The 21,826-nt window shown below is 48.5% G+C and overlaps 1 long non-coding RNA gene across 1 annotated transcript; it reads right to left on the minus strand.

Moving 5' to 3' along the window:
- Positions 1–3,647: 3,647 nt before the first annotated feature.
- LOC141051399 (uncharacterized) lies at positions 3,648–15,058 on the minus strand. Its single transcript, XR_012220638.1, has 2 exons — positions 14,804–15,058; positions 3,648–4,011 (listed from the first exon to the last, which is right to left on the minus strand). It is a non-coding gene; the product is annotated as an uncharacterized lncRNA (long non-coding RNA).
- Between the last annotated feature and the right edge of the window lie 6,768 nt (positions 15,059–21,826).

Genomic DNA, 21,826 nt, shown 5'->3' on the forward strand with positions numbered 1-21,826 from the left:
TAAAAGTAAAATTAATTGAGACATCAGTAGGTTAAATGTTTTTGAATATCCATATTGAATCAGGAGCCCTATAATGTTCCATACAGTTCATGATAGCCCCATAAGATGCCCCATATGCTGCTCCATAAAGGTAATGGCCCCATAAGATGTTCCATAGATTATGCTCCCATATGCTGCCCCATAAGATGCTCCATAGATTATGCCCCCATATGCTGCCCCATAAGATGCTCCATACATTATGCCCCCATATGCTGCCCCATAAGATGCTCCAGATTATGCCCCCATAAGATGCTCCATAGATTATGCCCCCATATGCTGCCCCCATAATATGCTCCATAGATTATTCCCCCATATGCTGCCCCCATAAGATGCTCCATAGATTATGCCACCATATGCTGCCCCCATAAGATGCTCCATAGATTATGCCACCATATGCTGCCCCCATAAGATGCTCCATAGATTATGCCACCATATGCTGCCCCCATAAGATGCTCCATAGATTATTCCCTCATATGCTGCCCCCATAAGATGCTCCATAGATTATGCCACCATATGCTGCCCCCATAAGATGCTCCATAGATTATTCCCCCATATGCTGCCCCCATAAGATGCTCCATAGATTATGGCCCCATCTGCTGCTGCTGCATTTAAAAATAAAAAAAATTACATACTCACCTCTCAATCACTGGGACCAGGTGCCGGTGTCACTGCTGGCATCTGAGATATTCACCTGTCCATCGCTGCTTGCTGCTGTCTGGCACGTCATCTGTCAGTGACGTTCAGACTGCAGGGGGTGCGGCGCGCACTAACCACGTCACCGCGCCCTCTGCTGTCTGAACATCACTGACAGATGACGTGCCAGACAGCAGCAAGCAGCCATAGTCGCAGGACAGGTGAGAATCGCTATACTTACCCGTCCTGGCGCTGTCTCATCAGCCCCCAGTTTCTCCGCGATCTCCCTTCCTGCCTTCAGTGGTCACGTGGTACCGCTCATTTAAAATCATGAATATGCGCATATTCATGAGTTTAATGAGCGGTACCATGTGACGGCTGAAGGAAGGGAGATCGCGGAGAAGCTGGGGGCTGAAGAGACAGCTCCAGGACGGGTAAGTATGACCTGACACCCCCTCCGACCCCCTGGTGTATATGACTCGAATATAAGCCGAGAGGGGGACCTTCAGCCCAACAAAATGGGCTGAAAATCTCGGGTTATATTCGAGTATATACGGTAACTTCCCCAACAAGGCCCAACATCTGAGTTTTGCCCGTCAGGTCAATCCTTGACAAAGATGCAAAGGAGGAGAAGCAGAAATACTGACACACACCAGGACGGGAAATCCTCCATAAATCATACCGAGCAGGTTCCTTCAGGTCCGCTCAGATGGTGTACAGTTACCCCCCCCCTCCCCGGTTTCAATGGCTCCCGTCTGCCCCAGTGTGTGCCTGGAACGTTATTGAAGTCGCTCATAATCAGAAATGGCACCCCCTGGGGTCTCCTCCACTATTTCTAGGACTCTGTAAAGCAGTTTCCCACAATATGGCGGTGGAATATATATTGGAACCATACACCTTACAAAGTAGGCACACCGATCTACCCGTCTGGGGTATAATCACTCTGTGATACTCAAAAGGTACCCAGCACACATGAGACCGCTGACCCCCCTGGAGTATGTAGCATACGTGGCATGATATCCCGCCTGCACCCATCTCTTGGCTACAAAGTGTGTTCTCTCTTTAACCATGTGAGTTTCCGGCAGGCAAATCACTGGCGGCTTCACGTCACACAAAAACTTACACACAGCTTCACCCCAGACGCCAAACCCCCGACATTCCAACTCGCCACGCTCACTCTTCCCGACAGTCTCTTTCCTCAGAACCTATTGCCCCACGTTTCCATCCAGGTGCAGCCGGAGCGATAACAAGTGATACGCGTGACAAACATTGTATAAGTGGTTTCCCCCTCCCCCCCAAACAGCAAAACATGTCTCCCAACAAACCCCCTCCCATCTCTCCATCTCCTCCTGACGTGGAGAAGAGAGCGCACGTTATCCAGAACAGTCCCGCCACTGATCCCAACCCATTGGGGCTTCATCACGACTTGTAGATCGCAGCCAGGTAAGTCACCACAGTTTCCAATTCTTCCACACAAGGGTCTCACGACCAACAGGGATCTATGAACACGATCCCAAAAACCTAAAAGTACCAAGAAGGAAAAGAGAGCCGTCTGATCACTGCAGAGAATGCAGCAGCAGGCAAGGGGAGCAGCCCCGTCCACCCGCCGACGCCTTGGATTTTACCTGGCGCAAGTTCTGCTCATTGCTGTCCAACCACCTAAGAGCCTCTTTATCCTCCGTGAAGCATTGTACTTTCCCCTCAGCAACCGGATACAACATGGAGTAGGTGACGCCCTTCTCCCTCAGCCTCCTCTTGATCTTCACATGTTCCGCCCGTTGTTTCTGCACTTCGATGGAAAAGTAGAGATCCTGGGGCCGTCTAGCTTGAGTTCCGGATGTTCTCTGGCGTGCCTAAGACTTGCGCCTCTGTCACGATGGTGCAGGACCTTGACCAACACTTGTCTGGGAGGGGACGTGTAGGAACACGATGGGCCCTTTCAGTTGCATACATGCGGGACAACTGGTCAGAGCCAATAATGTTCAATAGCCATTTTTCAAAAACCTCCGTCGGCGCCGCTCCTCCCGTGGTTCCTGGCTCTCCACTCAGCCGCACATTATTGCGCCTAGACCCGTTCTCGAGGTCGTCCGTTTTCGCTTGTACAGGAGAAGTTGCAGCACTCGCGCGTTCAGAGGCCTTGTCCGCTGTGGCTCTATCGTCCTCGGCACTCCTGATGCGCCTCTCCCATTCTCTCCTCAGTGACTTGCACTGAATGCGGCAGCGTAGACATGGCCACCTGCAGGACCCCCCCGAGCTGCGCAGCCACATTGCTGATAGAAGCAGGACTGTGAAGGAGCAGCTCAAACACATGGAGTGGGCTCCTCAGGGATCTGAAGACCGTCTATGCGTCGTACAGTGTCTCCAGCTCCCTCCTTGATGTCAGGACAGCTTTCCTCATCACTATCTGCTCCCTCCTCCTTACCCTTCAGTCCAGCTTTGTGTCTCACTAATCACCACCTCACTCCAGGTCACATCCTCCTGTCCTGCAAATTGCCGCGGACCCCGTCAGCTCCCTTGAGATTCTCCCCCCACCTCCTCCATCATTGCTGACAGTTTCCTCCAGGCCGGCGCCATCTTTGATCTTTCTCTCCTGCTCCCCCGCCGCCGTCTTTCTGCCTGTCACTTCTCCACAGGTATGAGCTTTCGCAGGCACCACACTGGTAAATGTGGGGATTTAACCCCGATTTTGAAGGCTGCAGTCTCGATAGTAGCTGCTATTGAGCTCCTACCTCAGCTGCCACTCACGTCCCGTTCAAGCTCTACGTCACCACCTACGTCAGATCCTGATCATGTGCACAGTTCATTTATTTATTGTCCTCATGTATATGGCGCCATTAATTCCACAGCGCTGTACAGACATTATCATCGCTGCCCCCGATGGGGCTCACAATCTACATTCCCTATCAGTATGTCTATGGAGAGTGGGAGGAAACCCACGAAACACAGGGAGAACATACACACCAGGCTGAAGTCGGTTTCTTATTCGGTAATTTCTTTTCTGGTTTTAATAGGGTTAACAACAAACAGTAATCATCAACAACTATAAAACTGGCATCACAGTGGGCAGGCGGGCAATGTAACTGAGGTCTGCCCACTGTGATGCCAGTTCCGATGCCCAGGCCCCATTTGGCCCCGGCTGGAGGGTCCTGGGTGTGATGTGGGGCTCCCTGCTCTATATGTCTGCAGTGTGAGATCAGTGGCCCAAAGTCATTTAACCCTTTCATTAACGCCCTTCGGTGCCCACTGTGATGCCAGTTTTATAGTTGTTGTAGCCGTTGTTCAGTGTCTCCCCATCCGGCTCCTCGCTGCAGGGTCTGTGATAATTGTTTGTTGTCAACCCTATAAAAAACAGAAAAGAAGAAATTGACACATAAGAAACCGACTTCAGCTTCGTAACATACAAACTCCATACAGATGATGTCCTTGGTGGGGTTTGAACCCAGGACACCAGAGCTGCAAGGCTGCACTGCCACCATGGAGTGCTAACCACTGAGCCACCATATATAGTACTAACCAGTGAGCCATCATGCAGTGCTAACCACTGAGCCACCATGGAGTACTTACCACTGAACCACCATGGAGTGCTAACCACTGAGCCACCATACAGTGCTAACCACGGAGCCACCATGGAGTGCTATCCACTGAGCCACCATGGAGTGCTAACTACTGAACCACCATATATAGTACTAACCACTGAGCCACCATGCAGTGCTAACCACTGAGAAACCATGGAGTACTAACCACTGAGCCACCATATATAGTACTAACCACTGAGCCACCATGGAGTGCTAACCACTGAACCACCATGGAGTGCTAACCACTGAGTCACCATACAGTGCTAACCACTGAACCACCATGCAGTGCTAACCACTGAACCACCATGCAGTGCTAACCACTGAGCCACAATGGAGTGCTAACTACTGAACCACCATACAGTGCTAACCACTGAGCCACCATATATAGTACTAACCACTGGGCCACCATGCAGTGCTAACCACTGAGAAACCATGGAGTACTAACCACTGAGCCACCATATATAGTACTAACCACTGAGCCACCATGAAGTGCTAACCACTGAGCCACCATACAGTGCTAACCACTGAGCCACCATAGAGTGCTAACCACTGAGTCACCATACAGTGCTAACCACTGAACCACCATGCAGTGCTAACCACTGAGCCACCATGGAGTGCTAACCACTGAACCACCATGGAGTGCTAACCACTGAGCCACCATGACTGAGTCACCATAGAGTGCTAACCATTGAACCACCATACAGTGCTAACCACGGAGCCACCATGGAGTGCTAACTACTGAACCACCATACAGTGCTAACCACTAAGCCACCTTATATAGTACTAACCACTGAGCCACCATGCAGTGCTAACCACTGAGAAACCATGGAGTACTAACCATTGAGCCACCATATATAGTACTAACCACTGAGCCACCATGGAGTGCTAACCACTGAGCCACCATACAGTGCTAACAACTGAACCACCATGCAGTGCTAACCACTGAGCCACCATGGAGTGCTAACCCCTGAGCCACCATGACTGAGCCACCATGTAGTGTTAACCACTGAACCACCAAGCAGTGCTAACCACTGACCCACCATGGAGTGCTAACCACTGAGCCACCATATATAGTACTAACCACTGAGCCACCATACAGTGCTAACCACTGAGCCACCATGGAGTGCTAACCACTGAGCCACCATACAGTGCTAACCACTGAGCCACCATACAGTGCTAACCACTGAGCCACCATACAGTGCTAACCACTGAACCACCATACAGAGCTAACCACAGAGCCACCATGGAGTGCTAACCACTGAGCCACCATACAGTGCTAACCACTGAGCCACCATGGAGTGCTAACCACTGAGTCACCATACAGTGCTAACCACTGAACCACCATGCAGTGCTAACCACTGAGCCACCATGGAGTGCTAACCACTGAGCCACCATGACTGAGCCACCATTTAGTGTTAACCACTGAACCACCAAGCAGTGCTAACCACTGACCCACCATGGAGTGCTAACCACTGAGCCACCATATATAGTACTAACCACTGAGCCACCATACAGTGCTAACCACTGAGCCACCATACAGTGCTAACCACTGAGCCACCATGGAGTGCTAACCACTGAGCCACCATACAGTGCTAACCACTGAGCCACCATACAGAGCTAACCACAGAGCCACCATGGAGTGCTAACCACTGAGCCACCATACAGTGCTAACCACTGAGCCACCATGGAGTGCTAACCACTGAGTCACCATACAGTGCTAACCACTGAACCACCATGCAGTGCTAACCACTGAGACACCATGGAGTGCTAACCACTGAACCACCATACAGTGCTAACCACTGAGCCACCATGGAGTGCTAACTACTGAACCACCATACAGTGCTAACCACTGAGCCACCATATATAGTACTAACCAATGAGCCACCATGCAGTGCTAACCACTGAGAAACCATGGAGTACTAACCACTGAGCCACCTTATAGTACTAACCACTGAGCCACCATGGGGTGCTAACCACTGAGCCACCATACAGTGCTAACCACTGAGCCACCATGGAGTGCTAACCACTGAGTCACAATACAGTGCTAACCACTGAGTCACCATACAGTGCTAACCACTGAACCACCATGCAGTGCTAACCACTGAACCACCATGCATTGCTAACCACTGAGCCACCATGACTGAGTCACCATGGAGTGCTAACCATTGAACCACCATACAGTGCTAACCACGGAGCCACCATGGAGTGCTATCCACTGAGCCACCATGGAGTGCTAACTACTGAACCACCATACAGTGCTAACCACTAAGCCACCTTATATAGTACTAACCACTGAGCCACCATGCAATGCTAACCACTGAGAAACAATGGAGTACTAACCATTGAGCCACCATATATAGTACTAACCACTGAGCCACCATGGAGTGCTAACCACTGAGACACCATACAGTGCTAACCACTGAACCACCATGCAGTGCTAACCACTGAGCCACCATGGAGTGCTAACCACTGAGCCACCATGACTGAGCCACCATGGAGTGTTAACCACTGAACCACCAAGCAGTGCTAACCACTGACCCACCATGGAGTGCTAACCACTGAGCCACCATATATAGTACTAACCACTGAGCCACCATACAGTGCTAACCACTGAGCCACCATACAGTGCTAACCACTGAGCCATCATGGAGTGCTAACCACTGAACCACCATGGAGTGCTAACCACTGAACCACCATGCAGTGCTAACCACAACCACCATGCAGTGCTAAGCACTGAGCCACCATATATAGTACTAACCACTGAGCCACCATGGAGTGCTAAACACTGAGCCACCAGACAGTGCTAACCACTGAGCCACCATGCAGTGCTAAGCACTGAGCCACCATATATAGTACTAACCACTGAGCCACCATGGAGTGCTAACCACTGAGCCACCATATATAGTACTAACCACTGAGCCACCATGGAGTGCTAACCACTGAGCCACCATGACTGAGCCACCATTTAGTGTTAACCACTGAACCACCAAGCAGTGCTAACCACTGACCCACCATGGAGTGCTAACCACTGAGCCACCATATATAGTACTAACCACTGAGCCACCATACAGCCACCATACAGTGCTAACCACTGAGCCACCATACAGTGCTAACCACTGAGCCACCATGGAGTGCTAACCACTGAGCCACCATACAGTGCTAACCACTGAGCCACCATACAGAGCTAACCACAGAGCCACCATGGAGTGCTAACCACTGAGCCACCATACAGTGCTAACCACTGAGCCACCATGGAGTGCTAACCACTGAGTCACCATACAGTGCTAACCACTGAACCACCATGCAGTGCTAACCACTGAGCCACCATGGAGTGCTAACTACTGAACCACCATACAGTGCTAACCACTGAGCCACCATGGAGTGCTAACTACTGAACCACCATACAGTGCTAACCACTGAGCCACCATATATAGTACTAACCAATGAGCCACCATGCAGTGCTAACCACTGAGAAACCATGGAGTACTAACCACTGAGCCACCTTATAGTACTAACCACTGAGCCACCATGGAGTGCTAACCACTGAGCCACCATACAGTGCTAACCACTGAGCCACCATGGAGTGCTAACCACTGAGTCACAATACAGTGCTAACCACTGAGTCACCATACAGTGCTAACCACTGAACCACCATGCATTGCTAACCACTGAGCCACCATGACTGAGTCACCATGGAGTGCTAACCATTGAACCACCATACAGTGCTAACCACGGAGCCACCATGGAGTGCTATCCACTGAGCCACCATGGAGTGCTAACTACTGAACCACCATACAGTGCTAACCACTAAGCCACCTTATATAGTACTAACCACTGAGCCACCATGCAATGCTAACCACTGAGAAACAATGGAGTACTAACCATTGAGCCACCATATATAGTACTAACCACTGAGCCACCATGGAGTGCTAACCACTGAGACACCATACAGTGCTAACCACTGAACCACCATGCAGTGCTAACCACTGAGCCACCATGGAGTGCTAACCACTGAGCCACCATGACTGAGCCACCATGGAGTGTTAACCACTGAACCACCAAGCAGTGCTAACCACTGACCCACCATGGAGTGCTAACCACTGAGCCACCATATATAGTACTAACCACTGAGCCACCATACAGTGCTAACCACTGAGCCACCATACAGTGCTAACCACTGAGCCATCATGGAGTGCTAACCACTGAACCACCATGGAGTGCTAACCACTGAACCACCATGCAGTGCTAACCACAACCACCATGCAGTGCTAAGCACTGAGCCACCATATATAGTACTAACCACTGAGCCACCATGGAGTGCTAAACACTGAGCCACCATACAGTGCTAACCACTGAGCCACCATGCAGTGCTAAGCACTGAGCCACCATATATAGTACTAACCACTGAGCCACCATGGAGTGCTAACCACTGAGCCACCATATATAGTACTAACCACTGAGCCACCATGCAGTGCTAAACACAGCCACCATGGAGTGCTATCCACTGAGCCACCATGGAGTGCTAACTACTGAACCACCATACAGTGCTAACCACTGAGACACCATGGAGAGCTAACCACTGAGCCACCATGGAGTGCTAACCACTGATCCAGTGGTTAGCACTCCATGGTGGCTCAGTGGTTAGTACTATATATGGCGGTTCAGTGGTTAACACTGTATGGTGGATCAGTGGTTAGCACTCCATGGTGGCTCAGTGGTTAGTACAATATATGTTGGCTCAGTGGTTAGTAATCCATGGTGGCTCAGTGGTTAGCACTGCATGAGTGCTAACCACTGAGCCACCATACAGTGCTAACCACTGAGCCACCATGGAGGGGTAACCACTGAAACACCATGCAGTGCTAACCACTGACCCACCATATATAGTGCTAACCACTGAGCCATCAGAGTGCTAACCACTAAGCCACCATGGAGTGATATCCACTGAGCCACCACGCCGTGCTAACCACTGAGCCACCATGGCGTACTAACCACTGAGCCACCATGGAGTGCTAACTACTGAACCACCATACAGTGCTAACCACTGAACCACCATATATAGTACTATCCACTGAGCCACCATGGAGTGCTAACCAATGAGCCACCATGGAGTGCTAGCCACTGACCCACCGTAAGTGCTAACCACTGACCTACCATGGAGTGCTAACCACTGAGCCACCATATATAGTACTAACCACTGAGCCACCATGCAGTGCTAACCACTGAGCCACCAAGGAGTGCTAACCACTGAGCCACCACACAGTGCTAACCACTGAACCACCTTGGAGTGCTAACCACTGATCCACCATATATAGTACTAACCACTGAGCCACCATGGAGTGCTAACCACTGATCCACCATACAGTGCTAACCACTGAACCACCACATATAGTACTAACCACTGAGCCACCATGGAGTGCTAACCACTGAGCCACCATATATAGTACTAGCTACTGAGCCACCATGCAGTGCAAACCACTGAGCCACCATGGAGTGCTAACCACTGAACCACCATACAGTGCTAACCACTGACCCACCATGGAGTGCTAACCACTGAGCCACCACACAGTGCTAACCACTGAACCACCATATATAGTACTAACCACTGAGCCACCATATATAGTACTAACCACTGAGCCACCATATATAGTAGAATCATAGAATCATAGAGTTGGAAGGGACCTCCTGGGCCATCTGGTCCAACCCCCTGCTCAAAGCAGGATTCGCTAAATCATCCCAGTCAGATGTCTGTCCAGCCTCTGTTTGAAGACTTCCATTGAAGGAGAACTCACCACTTCGCGTGGCAGCCTGTTCCACTCATTGATCACTCTAACTGTCAAAAAGTTTTTTCTATTATCTAATCTGTGTCTCCTCCCATTCAGTTTCATCCCATTGCTTCTAGTCTTTCCTTGTGCAAATGAGAATAAAGTTGATCCTTCTACAATGTGACAGCCCTTTAGATATTTGTAGACAGCTATTAAGTCTCCTCTCAGTCTTCTCTTTTGCAAACTAAACATTCCCAAATCCTGCAACCTTTCCTCATAAGACAGGGTTTGCAGACCGGTCACCATTCTGGTCGCTCTTTTCTGAACTTGCTCCAGTTTGTTGATGTCTTTTTTAAAATGTGGTGCCCAAAACTGGACACAATATTCCAGATGAGGTCTGACCAAAGAGGAGTAGAGGGCAATAATGACTTCACGTGATCTAGACTGTATGCTTCTGTTAATACATCCTAGAATTGCATTTGCCTTTTTTGCTGCTGCATCACACTGTTGACTCATATTCAGTCTGTGATCTATTAGTATACCCAAGTCTTTTTCACATGTGCTGTTGCTTAGCCCTATTCCTCCCATTCTATATATGCTTTTTTCATTTTTATTGCCCAGATGTAGTACTTTGCATTTCTCCGTGTTAAAAACCATTCTGTTAGTTGCTGCCCACTTCTCCAGTTTATTTAAATCTTTTTGAATCCTCTCTCTCTCTTCTCTAGTATTAGCTATCCCTCCTAGCTTTGTGTCATCAGCAAATTTAATCAGTTTACCCTCAATTCCTTCATCTAAATCGTTGATAAAGATGTTGAACAATACAGGGCCCAGGACAGAGCCCTGTGGTACCCCACTTGAGACATTCTTCCAACTGGATGTGCAGCCATTTACGACCACTCTTTGGGTCCGATCACTAAGCCAGTTATGAATCCACCTAACAGTTGCCTTGTCCATTCCATACTTAGTCATTTTTTCAATAAGGATTGTATGAGAGACTTTGTCAAATGCTTTGCTGAAGTCAAGATATACTATATCTACAGCATTTCCTTGATCCACCCAATCAGTGATACCGTCATAGAAGGAAATTAAGTTAGTCTGACATGACTTATTAGTTACAACCCATGCTGACTCTGTTTAATCACTTCATTCTTATCCAGGTACTGACATACATGTTGTTTAATAATTTGTTCAAAGATCTTTCCTGGTATAGAAGTCAGACTCACCGGCCTATAGTTGCCTGGGTCCACCTTCTTCCCCTTTTTGAAGATAGGAACAACATTTGCTCTTCTCCAGTCTTCTGGGACTTCTCCTGTTCTCCAAGAATTTTCAAAGATTATGGAGAGGGGTTCAAAAATTTCTTCTGCTATCTCCTTCAGTACTCTGGGGTGTAATTCATCTGGACCTGGAGACTTGAATTCATTTAGGTTAGCTAAGTGTTTCCTCACTGTCTTTCTGTTTATAGATATCCTGGATTCTTCTATTCCCTTAATAGGACAGTGAATAACAGTTGATGTTACATTTCCTTTCTGAGAGAAAACAGATGCAAAATAGGAATTTAAAAGTTCAGCCTTCTCAACATCCTGTCTTACCATTTCATCATTTTCATCCTGTAAAAATCCTATAGCATCTTTGACTTTTCTTTTACTTTTGACATATCCCCAAAATCCTTTATTATTGCTTTTGACATCTCTTGCAAGCCTCAATTCATTTTCAGCTTTAGATAATCTGATTTGTGCCCTGCAGGTTCTGCAGACAGCATTATATTCTTCTTTAGATATGCCTCCCGCTTTCCATTTTATAAACTTTTTTTCTTCCTTTTTAGCATGTGCTTAAGTTCTGTGTTCATCCATCCTGGTTTCCTTAAATGCTTCCTATTCTTCCCTCTTTTTGGAATTGTTAACAACTGTGCTTTGAGAATTTCATTTTTCAAGATTTCCCATCCTTCCTGGACATTTTTGTCTTTAAGGATATCCAGCCATTGGATCCCTCCAATTCTCTTTCTGAATCCCTTAAAATCTGCCTTTCTGAAATCTAACCTTGACGTCTGAGTCTTCACAGGTCTTCCTCCTCTAGTTATCCAAAATTCTAAAATAGCATGGTCGCTACCTCCTAGGGTCCCAGCCACTTTTACCTCCTCAACCATTTCCTCCCTGTTTATAAGGATTAGATCCAAGGTAGCAGTTCCCCTTGTTTTCTCCCCTACCTTTTGGAAGATAAAGTTGTCAGCAAGAGAGGATAAGAATTTCCTTGACCTGTTAGTTTTGCCTGAGAGAGATTCCCAACAAATGTCTGGATAGTTGAAATCTCCCATGACAACTATGTCATATTTTTTGGAGAACTTGGCCATTTGATGCATAAAGAGTTCATCCATATCTTCAGCTTGCACAGGCGGCCTGTAGTAAATGCCTACAATGGTGTCCTTTCCATTGTTCTGTCCTTGTATTCTTACCCAAACAGTTTCCACAGAACTCCCAGTCTCTGAAGCTTCAATCTCTGTGCAGATATACGCGTTTCTAACATACAATGCAACACCCCCTCCTCGTTTATCAAGTCTGTTTCTTGCAAATAAGTTGTATCCTTCTAGTCTTGTATTCCAATCATGTGTATCGTCCCACCAAGTTTCAGTGATTCCAATGACATCATATTTCTTTTCCTGTGTTAGTAGTTCCAATTCTCCTTGTTTGTTGCCCATGCTTTGTGCATTAGTATAGAAACATTTTAGTTTGTGATTGGTTTCTCTTTCTCCAATATTTTTATTAATTAGATTCTTTTGTCTTTGTTCTTCCTTTCCACTTCTAATACTACTAACCACTGAGCCACCATATATAGTACTAACCACTGAGCCACCATGGAGTGCTAACCACTTAACCACCATATATAGTACTAACCACCATACAGTGCTAACCACTGAGCCGCCATATATAGTACTAACCACTGAGCCACCATGGAGTGCTAACCACTGAGCCACCATATATAGTACTAACCACTGAGCCACCATATATAGTACTAACCACTGAGCCACCATATATAGTGCTAACCACTGAGCCACCATATATAGTACTAACCACTGAGCCACCATATATAGTACTAACCACTGAGCCACCATGGAGTGCTAACCACTGAGCCACCATATATAGTACTAACCACTTAGCCACCATACAGTGCTAACCACTGAGCCACAATATATAGTACTAACCACTGAGCCACCATGGAGTCCTAACCACTGAGCCACCATATATAGTACTAACCACTGAGCCACCATATATAGTACTAACCACTGAACCACCATGGAGTGCTAACCACTGAGCCACCTTATATAGTACTAACCACTGAGCCACCATACAGTGCTAACCAATGAGCCACCATATATAGTACTAACCACTGAGCCACCATGGAGTGCTAACCATTGAGCCACCATATATAGTACTAACCACTGAGCCACCATGGAGTGCTAACCACTGAGCCACCATACATAGTACTAACCACTGAGCCACCATATATAGTACTAACCACTGAGCCTCCATATATAGTACTAACCACTGAGCCACCATGGAGTGCTAACCACTGAGCCACCATACATAGTACTAACCACTGAGCCATCATACAGTGCTAACCACTGAGCCACCATATATATAGTACTAACCACAATATATAGTGCTAACCACTGAGCCACCATATATAGTGCTAACCACTGAGCCACCATATATAGTGCTAACCACTGAGCCACCATATATAGTGCTAACCACTGAGCCACCATATATAGTACTAACCCCTGAGCCACCATGGAGTGCTAACCACTGAGCCACCATACATAGTACTAACCACTGAGCCACCATATATAGTACTAACCACAATATATAGTGCTAACCACTGAGCCACCATATATAGTGCTAACCACTGAGCCACCATATATAGTGCTAACCACTGAGCCACCATATATAGTGCTAACCACTGAGCCACCATATATAGTACTAACCACTGAGTCACCATGGAGTGCTAACCACTGAGCCACCATACATAGTACTAACCACTGAGCCACCATATATAGTACTAACCACAATATATAGTGGTAACCACTGAGCCACCATATATAGTACTAACCACTGAGCCACCATATATAGTACTAACCACTGAGCCACCATATATAGTGCTAACCACTGAGCCACCATATATAGTGCTAACCACTGAGCCACCATATATAGTACTAACCACTTTGCCACCATGGAGTGCTAACCACTGAGCCACCATACATAGTACTAACCACTGAGCCACCATATATAGTGCTAACCACTGAGCCACCATATATAGTGCTAACCACTGAGCCACCATATATAGTGCTAACCACTGAGCCACCATATATAGTACTAACCACTGAGCCACCATGGAGTGCTAACCACTGAGCCATCATACATAGTACAAACCACTGAGCCACCATATATAGTGCTAACCACTGAGCCACCATATATAGTACTAACCACTGAGCCACCATGGAGTGCTAACCACTGAGCCACCATATATAGTACTAACCACTGAGCCACCATGGAGTACTAACCACTGAGCCACCATATATAGTACTAACCACTGAGCCACCATATATAGTGCTAACCACTGAGCCACCATATATAGTACTAACCACTGAGCCACCATATATAGTGCTAACCACTGAGCCACCATGGAGTGCTAACCACTGAGCCACCATATATAGTACTAACCACTGAGCCACCATACATAGTACTAACCACTGAGCCACCATACATAGTGCTAACCACTGAGCCACCGTGATGCACATACCATAGCAGTCATACACCGCCCATTACACAGGAGCCGCAGCCCCCGGGGGATACAGACTGTGAGCGGAGGAAACACACATATACCGGCGCTGCGGTCACCGCGTCTCCTCCGAGCTCCGGGGGAAGGTTCCGGCTGTTGTGAGGAGATCTGTCGCCTCCATTCTCCTCAGTCCTGGAGCGGCATCTCCTGTCCCCTGTGAGTTACAGCCATCAACATCCTTTGTGGTTCCTCCCTCCCGGAGTGTATAGTGTTAATCCTCCCTCACTGCACGTGAGGCAGGAAGTGTAGCAGGAGGGGGCGGGGTTTAGGCTGCAGCAGACTTCCTGTCCCTGCAGTGAGCGCGGCCATCTTGTTGGTGGGAGTCTCCTTAGTTCTCAGGCCTCCTCGCAGTATTACACATGGCGGCAGCAGGCGGCTGCTCCTCCTGAGCTCAGGGGCAGAGTAGATGGGGGATTAGTGGCAGGCGCCATCGTACTGACAGCTCGCACAATATATACATGTCTCATGTGGTTACACAGCACATGGCGGCACCCAGCTTTCCGGAGACCCTGAGAGGTAGTAGAGTATGACATGAGGAGTGCCTCTTTCACACATCAGTTTTTTGCCTTCAGGCGCGATCCGGCTTTTTTTTGTAAAACCGGATCCGGCAAAATGCAATGCCGGATCCGGTTTTTCCCCATTGACTTGCATTAGCGCCGGATCGTGCCGGATGGCATTGCGTTTCATCTGTTTTTTGCCGGATCCGGCAACTTGTCTCATTCCGGCGTCTGGAAAAAACGGCTACTGTAACTTTTTTGTCTCCGGCGAAAAAGCCGGAAGCGCCGGATCCGGCGCTTTCAGCTTTTTGCTACAATGAAAGTCTATGGGCGCCGGATCCAGAAAAAGACGGATCCAGCCACCGGATCCGGTTTTTTTAAGTCTGCGCATGCTCAGATCCAATTGGCCAGCCGCCAGGAACAGAGACAGATCCAGCAAAAAAACGGATCCGTTTCTACAGTTCTCCAAAATTTATGCCGGATCCGTTTTTTCTAAAAAAAGCCGGATCCTGCCTGACGGCAAAAAACTGATGTGTGAAAGTAGCCTTAGGCTACTTTCACACATCAGGTTTTCGGCGTCAGGCGCGATCCGGCGTCGTGCCGGAACGCCGGATCCGGCAAATGTTTTGTAAAACCTGATGTGCCGGATCCGGTTTTCTGCCGGATCCGTCTTGTTCTTGACAGACAAAACCGGATCCGTCTCATCCGGTTCATCCGTTTTTCTATCCGTTTTTCGACTGATTACGCCGGATCTGGTTTTTAAAATTGACCCTTGTGGCCTTCTGAACGGGATTGGCTACTGGAAAACTAGATATAGCGTGTTCCTACAGCCCTTCTTTGACAGGTTGTAGAGGAGAAAGTGCAGGTTGGAGAGAAGAGCAAGTTACTGGCGAAGATGGATGTTGTGATTGGAAATATTACCACTAGAAGTTCTGTGACGGTTTCAGGGACAATTTTCCACTATACTTTATGTCACCTCAAGGCAGAGTACACTGGCAGGATGACAGAGTGTGAAAGATTTGTGCCCTAAACTTGTGTACCTTCTGGACCAACAGTATATACCTTTGCCAACCAAAGTTGGCTATCTTGTCATGGTCTTACTATTTTTAGCTTTAGGCCACAGGTGTGTACCTGGTTGTGTTTTATGCAAAGTATTTCACCTTTTAACAAAAGTTGTGTACATTGGTAGGAAATCACCAACAATAAACACAACTTTTTCGGTGAAATACTTTGCTTCAAACACAACCAGGAACACAACTGTGGCAAAAAGCTAAAATTTACCCACAGTTATACCTGGTTTTGAATACCTTTTTACCTTTGAAATACCCTGTATTTAACCTTTTTTTTAAACATATTTCGCCGCAGAAAGAAATGACAGACAACCATTGTGAAACGATAATTTAACTTTTATTTAAAAATTTTTTTTTTTTTGTAAAATGTTTTTAAAGTGCAAAAAACTTTTTTAATAAAGGTTTTAAACCCAATGGGCATTTTTATTAAAAAACACACATTACAACTCTGTGTAGTGTGGGGTGGAAATACTGCTGGAGGGGCTGCGGAACACTTCGACACTGGGAGTGTGGAGAGAGGACTGGGATCGTGGTGGGGAAGGAACAGTTAGAGGTGATGGTGTGGAAAAAGCTACAGAATGGGTGGACATGTGGGAGGCAGAAGAGGTGGTGGGCGGTGGAGTGGTGGGTTGGGCAGGGACTGTAGGAGCAGATGATGTTGATGGAAAGTTGTATGGGGAAGGAGTTTGGTACGGGGAAGGAGTTTGGTACGGGGCAGGTTGCTGGAAGTGGGGAGATGACTGGTACTGGGAAGGTTGCTGGTACTGGGAAGGTTGCTGGTACTGGGAAGGTTGCTGGTACTGGTGAGGTTGCTGGTATGTAATAGGAGGGGGAGGATGGAAAGTGGCTGGAGGGGGTGCAGATGTAATAGGAGGGGGAGGATGGAAAGTGGCTGGAGGGGGTGCAGGTGGAGGAACTACAGTGGTGGGAGGTGGAGGTTGGGAGGTAACCTGCTGTAGAGCACCGTGGCACGAATGCATTACATGCATCTGCTGGGTAGGAGATAGTGTTGCCATGCGCTCCACAACAGACCTGAAAAAGGTGTGGTTTGGCGAAGATCTTGCTTCTGAATGCATGGTTTGCAGAAGTGTCTTCACCTCCAGAATGCTGGAGTTGATCTGCTGAAAGCCTGCGGAGATTTGCTCTGACAAGACTTTGAGACAGTTCTGGAAAGATGCATTCAGATGCAAGAACTCTGGCGCATAACTCTTTTCCTGACCCCTCTGCCGCTGTCGCCCAGTACCCGCAGGTGTACTAGAGGTGGCAGGGGCAGAAGGGTGAGGTAAAGGGAAAGCGATCTCCTCACCAGCAGCTTCATGTAATGTAGGCGGCCACGATGCTCCTGTGCTGGTGGATGGGACAGATGGGTCGAATGTGTGGGAAGGCTGGGAAGGTGCAGATGTACCGGGGCGGTCGAAGTGTCCCTCGGTGCCGGTCTCCTCAGGGATCGCCTCAGAAGGGTCCAATCGTGCAGGCTCCCGAGTGCTGCTCACCGTGCTGTGGAATAAAGAGAAAAAAAAACAATTAAAATACTGACATGGTATGGCCCTGGCTGAAAAAAAAAAGTTACATCTAACATTTTTTTCACATGTGGTGTGTAATATTTACCTTCTGGTGAGCATTGTTTCCCGGAGGAACGACAGGGCTTGTGCGTACTTGTACTTGCTCCTGCGTCCTCCAGATCCACTCGGGGCCCGCATCTCTTTATTGAACTCCTTCTTGAAACGATCCCTCACAGACCGCCACCGATTCACAATTCTGTTCCCTGAAACGAGAAAGGAGTGGTTAGTATACAACATCAGTGTTTCCCAAACTCCAGTCCTCATGGTCCCCAGGGGTCATGTTTTCAGGATTTCCATAGTAAATAGAAATCCTGAACACATGATCTGTGGGGACCATGAGGACTGGAGTTCGGGAAACACTGGTTTACATCAAGCAACCGGTACTGTATATACTTACGCTTTGTAATCTGGGCCCGAACATCGAGGTCCTCCCAGCGGCCCACAAGGAGCGAACAGATTTCCTCCCAGAGTCGTCGGGTAACGATAAGGTCAGCGTGGCGGCGGTCAGCCATATTCCAGAGCGGCTCCCTTTCTCTGACGAGATCGATGAGGCGGTCCACATCAATCCCTCCATCCTCACCGTCAGAGTCGGGAGCACGCTGTGAAGGCTGTTAAAGAAAAAGACAAAAATAACATAATTAGCCTCCACAAAAGAAATGAAATAAAAAGTGCAAAAAAACAAAGCAAAAATATTTATACTTACACGCTGGTGACCGCCGCGTTGCTGTCGCCGACGACCCTGGGAGGCACTGCGAGGACCTCTTGGCCGAGCACCAGATTGGGAAGACTAGAGAAGAAAACAAAAAATGTTATGTCTTTGGATGTAGGCATTTGTTTGCTGTGTGTGGTCTGCAGAACATTGTTTTCTATGTGTTGTGTGTAGTGTGATGTTGTGTTTCTGCGTTTGATGCAAAAAACTTACAAATTGTGAGCCCACTCCAGGTGTCTGTCCACCCCTTCCTTCTTCTTCTGGGAGCTCCTCTTCATCTTGTGAATCCTGTTTTGAAATAAAAGGCAATGAATAGACATATATTACAGAGATGATGGATTTTGGAAATAAAAACTTACCGTCAAACGCTGACGATGCGAGGGAGGGCTCCCAGAAGAAGATGTGCTGTCCTGTTGATGGCCAGACTCCATGGCTGTGGGTATTGCTGCTGCTGTTGCTGCTGCCAGTGATGCCATTTCTGCTGCTGCTGCTGCTGCTGCTGCATCTCTTGGGCGGCTGTTGAATAAAGAGAAACAAAGGGCCAATGAATATCTTGATATTCCATGGCCCTAGTTTGGAGGAATGGGGGATTTGATAATTACCGTCTCTCATCTGCTGCTGGCCTCCCCTCCTCAGCATGTTCCATTTGCTGCTCCATTTGGGGTGGTGGTGGTGCGGATGGTGTTGCAGTGGTCTCCTGCCTTCTCCTGCGCCTGGTTGCTGTCTTGGGTGGCATGTTGGGTGTGGCTGTGGGTCCCACTGTCTTGCTTTTATATATGTCTTGTGGGCAGAGCTACTGAGCATGCTCAGACCAAAAAAACCGGATCCGGCCACCGGATCCGGCTTTCGCCGGATCAGGCGCATTGCGGCGCTCATAGGCTTTCATTGTGTGAAAAAGCCGGACGCGCCGGATCCGGCGGGTCCGGCTTTTTCGCCGGAGACAAAAAACGTTACAGTAGCCGTTTTTTCCAGACGCCGGATCGCGACACATTGCCGGATCCGGCGAAAACCGGATGAAACGCATGGCCATCCGGCGCGATCCGGCGCAAATGCAAGTCAATGGGGGGGAAACCGGATCCGGCATTGCATTTCGCCGGATCCGGTTTCTGTCAAAAGCGCCGGATCACGCCTGACGGCGAAAACCTGATGTGTGAAAGAGGCCTTACGCAGCTTCTCCCGGACTCTGATCTGGTGCCGGCGTCCGCACCACAGGATGCAATAACACTCTGCTCTGATTATTGGATTTTTCTGCTTTTCCCCCCTCATCTGATGCGTTTTTGGTGCAGATGTGAAGCCACATTATTAACCCCTTCACGACATGCGCCGTATATATACAGCTCTGGCAAGAATTGAGAGACCACCACATCAAACCTTAACTCCCAACTTTTGAGGAAGGGAAAGAGGGACAAAGGTTGCGGCACCTGCAGCGCGTCACGGCAAATTTTAGGCCATGCCCAACCACACACCTGTCACAACTAATCACACCCATGTCCATGCCCCAACCACACCCATTTAGCACTGCTGATCACACTGACTGGTACTGAGGGCACAGTGGCTGGTACTGAGGAAAAGAAAGAACAGAGAGAAAAAAAGAAAGGGAAAAGAAATAACAGAGAAAGAAAGAGGGGAAAGAAACAAAGAACAGAGAGAAAGAAACAGAAAGAAAGAGGGGACAGAAAAAAAGAACAGGGAGAGAAAGAAAGAACAGAGAGATAGAAAGATTAGAGAGAGAAAGAAAGGGAAAAGAAAGAAAGAACAGAGAGAAAAGGAAAAGAAAGAAAAAGAACAGGGAGAGAAAGAAAGAGGGGAAAGAAAGAACAGAGCAAAAAAGGGGAAAGAAAGATTAGAGAGAGAAAGAAACAGAGAAAGAAAGATTCTATAAAGATACTATAGCAGCCCGGCTCACATTGTAGTGCCCACCTGAGCCTCCTGGTGCAGGACATATCATGATCTACTCACATGGCCGGCATCCCCGAGTCCAAGGCGATCCCGCTGTCTGCGCTGTCGGAGGACAGTGATGGATCTGAAGCATTCCCTGAAGTGCCTCCATGGTTCCGTCACAATCTCCTCCGGTCAGCCTCTACCACGTAACTTCCGGTGGAACATCACATGCAAATTTTAAAGTGCTCCTCGGGGCTCCGCCGTGTACTCCTGTGTCCACGGGAAATGTAAGCTCCTGGCCGGGGCACTGGGGCTGACTCTCAAAATCGGGACTGTCCCGCTGGATCCAGGACGGCTGGGAGTTATGAATGCTCCCCACTATCCACCTCGCACACACACGGCTCCACTCCATAAGTCATCTTACACATGCGGCTCTGCTCTGTACACCTTGTACACACATGGCTCCACTCTGTACAACCCGTACACACATGGCTCCGCTCTGTACACCCCGTACATGCGCGGCTCCGCTCCATACACCTCATACACGCGCAGCTCCGTTCCGTAGATCTCGTACACACACGGCTCCACTCCGTATATCTCGTACACACACACCGCTCCGTACACCTCGTACACACACGGCTCCGCTCCGTACACGATGTACACACACGGCTCGTTCCACACACCTTGTACATGCTCAGCTCTGTTCCCTACACCTCACACACTTGCAGCTCCGCTCTGTACACCTTGTACACACACAGCTCTGCTACATCCACCCTGTAAACCCCCACGACCCCACACATGAACTTCCCTCATCCAGCACAATGGCAACCTGCACAGCAGAGTCCTGCATACACCGAGGGCTGTGGGCAGAGGACCTGTGATGAGGTCACAGGAGGGGAGGAGTCAGGGGTCAAATGATCAGGGGCCTCCAACCAAGGCCCCTGATCATGTGACCCCTGACTCCTCCCCTCATGTGACCTTATCACAGGTCCTGTGCACACAGAGCAGCCAAGCTATGTCATTGCTGGGATTTATCCGTGAGGGGCTGCGGTGGCCGGTGGGTCTCTGGGAGGGCAAGGATGGGGTCGGTGCATGGGGGGCATGATGGCTCAGTGCAATGCGGGAAAAAAAAGCTCTCGGGCACGACAGCGGGAGGAGGGTCAAAATCGGGACTGTCCCGCCAGATCCGGGATGGTTGGGAGGTATGATCAAACCCCTGTCATGGCCAGCCCAATCTCCAGACCTGAACCCCATTGAAAACCTCT

This window comes from Dendrobates tinctorius, unplaced genomic scaffold, assembly GCF_039654945.1.
Source record: "Dendrobates tinctorius isolate UK_male_01 unplaced genomic scaffold, ASM3965494v1 ptg000157l, whole genome shotgun sequence".
In the NCBI taxonomy this organism is placed as follows: Eukaryota; Metazoa; Chordata; class Amphibia; order Anura; family Dendrobatidae; genus Dendrobates; species Dendrobates tinctorius.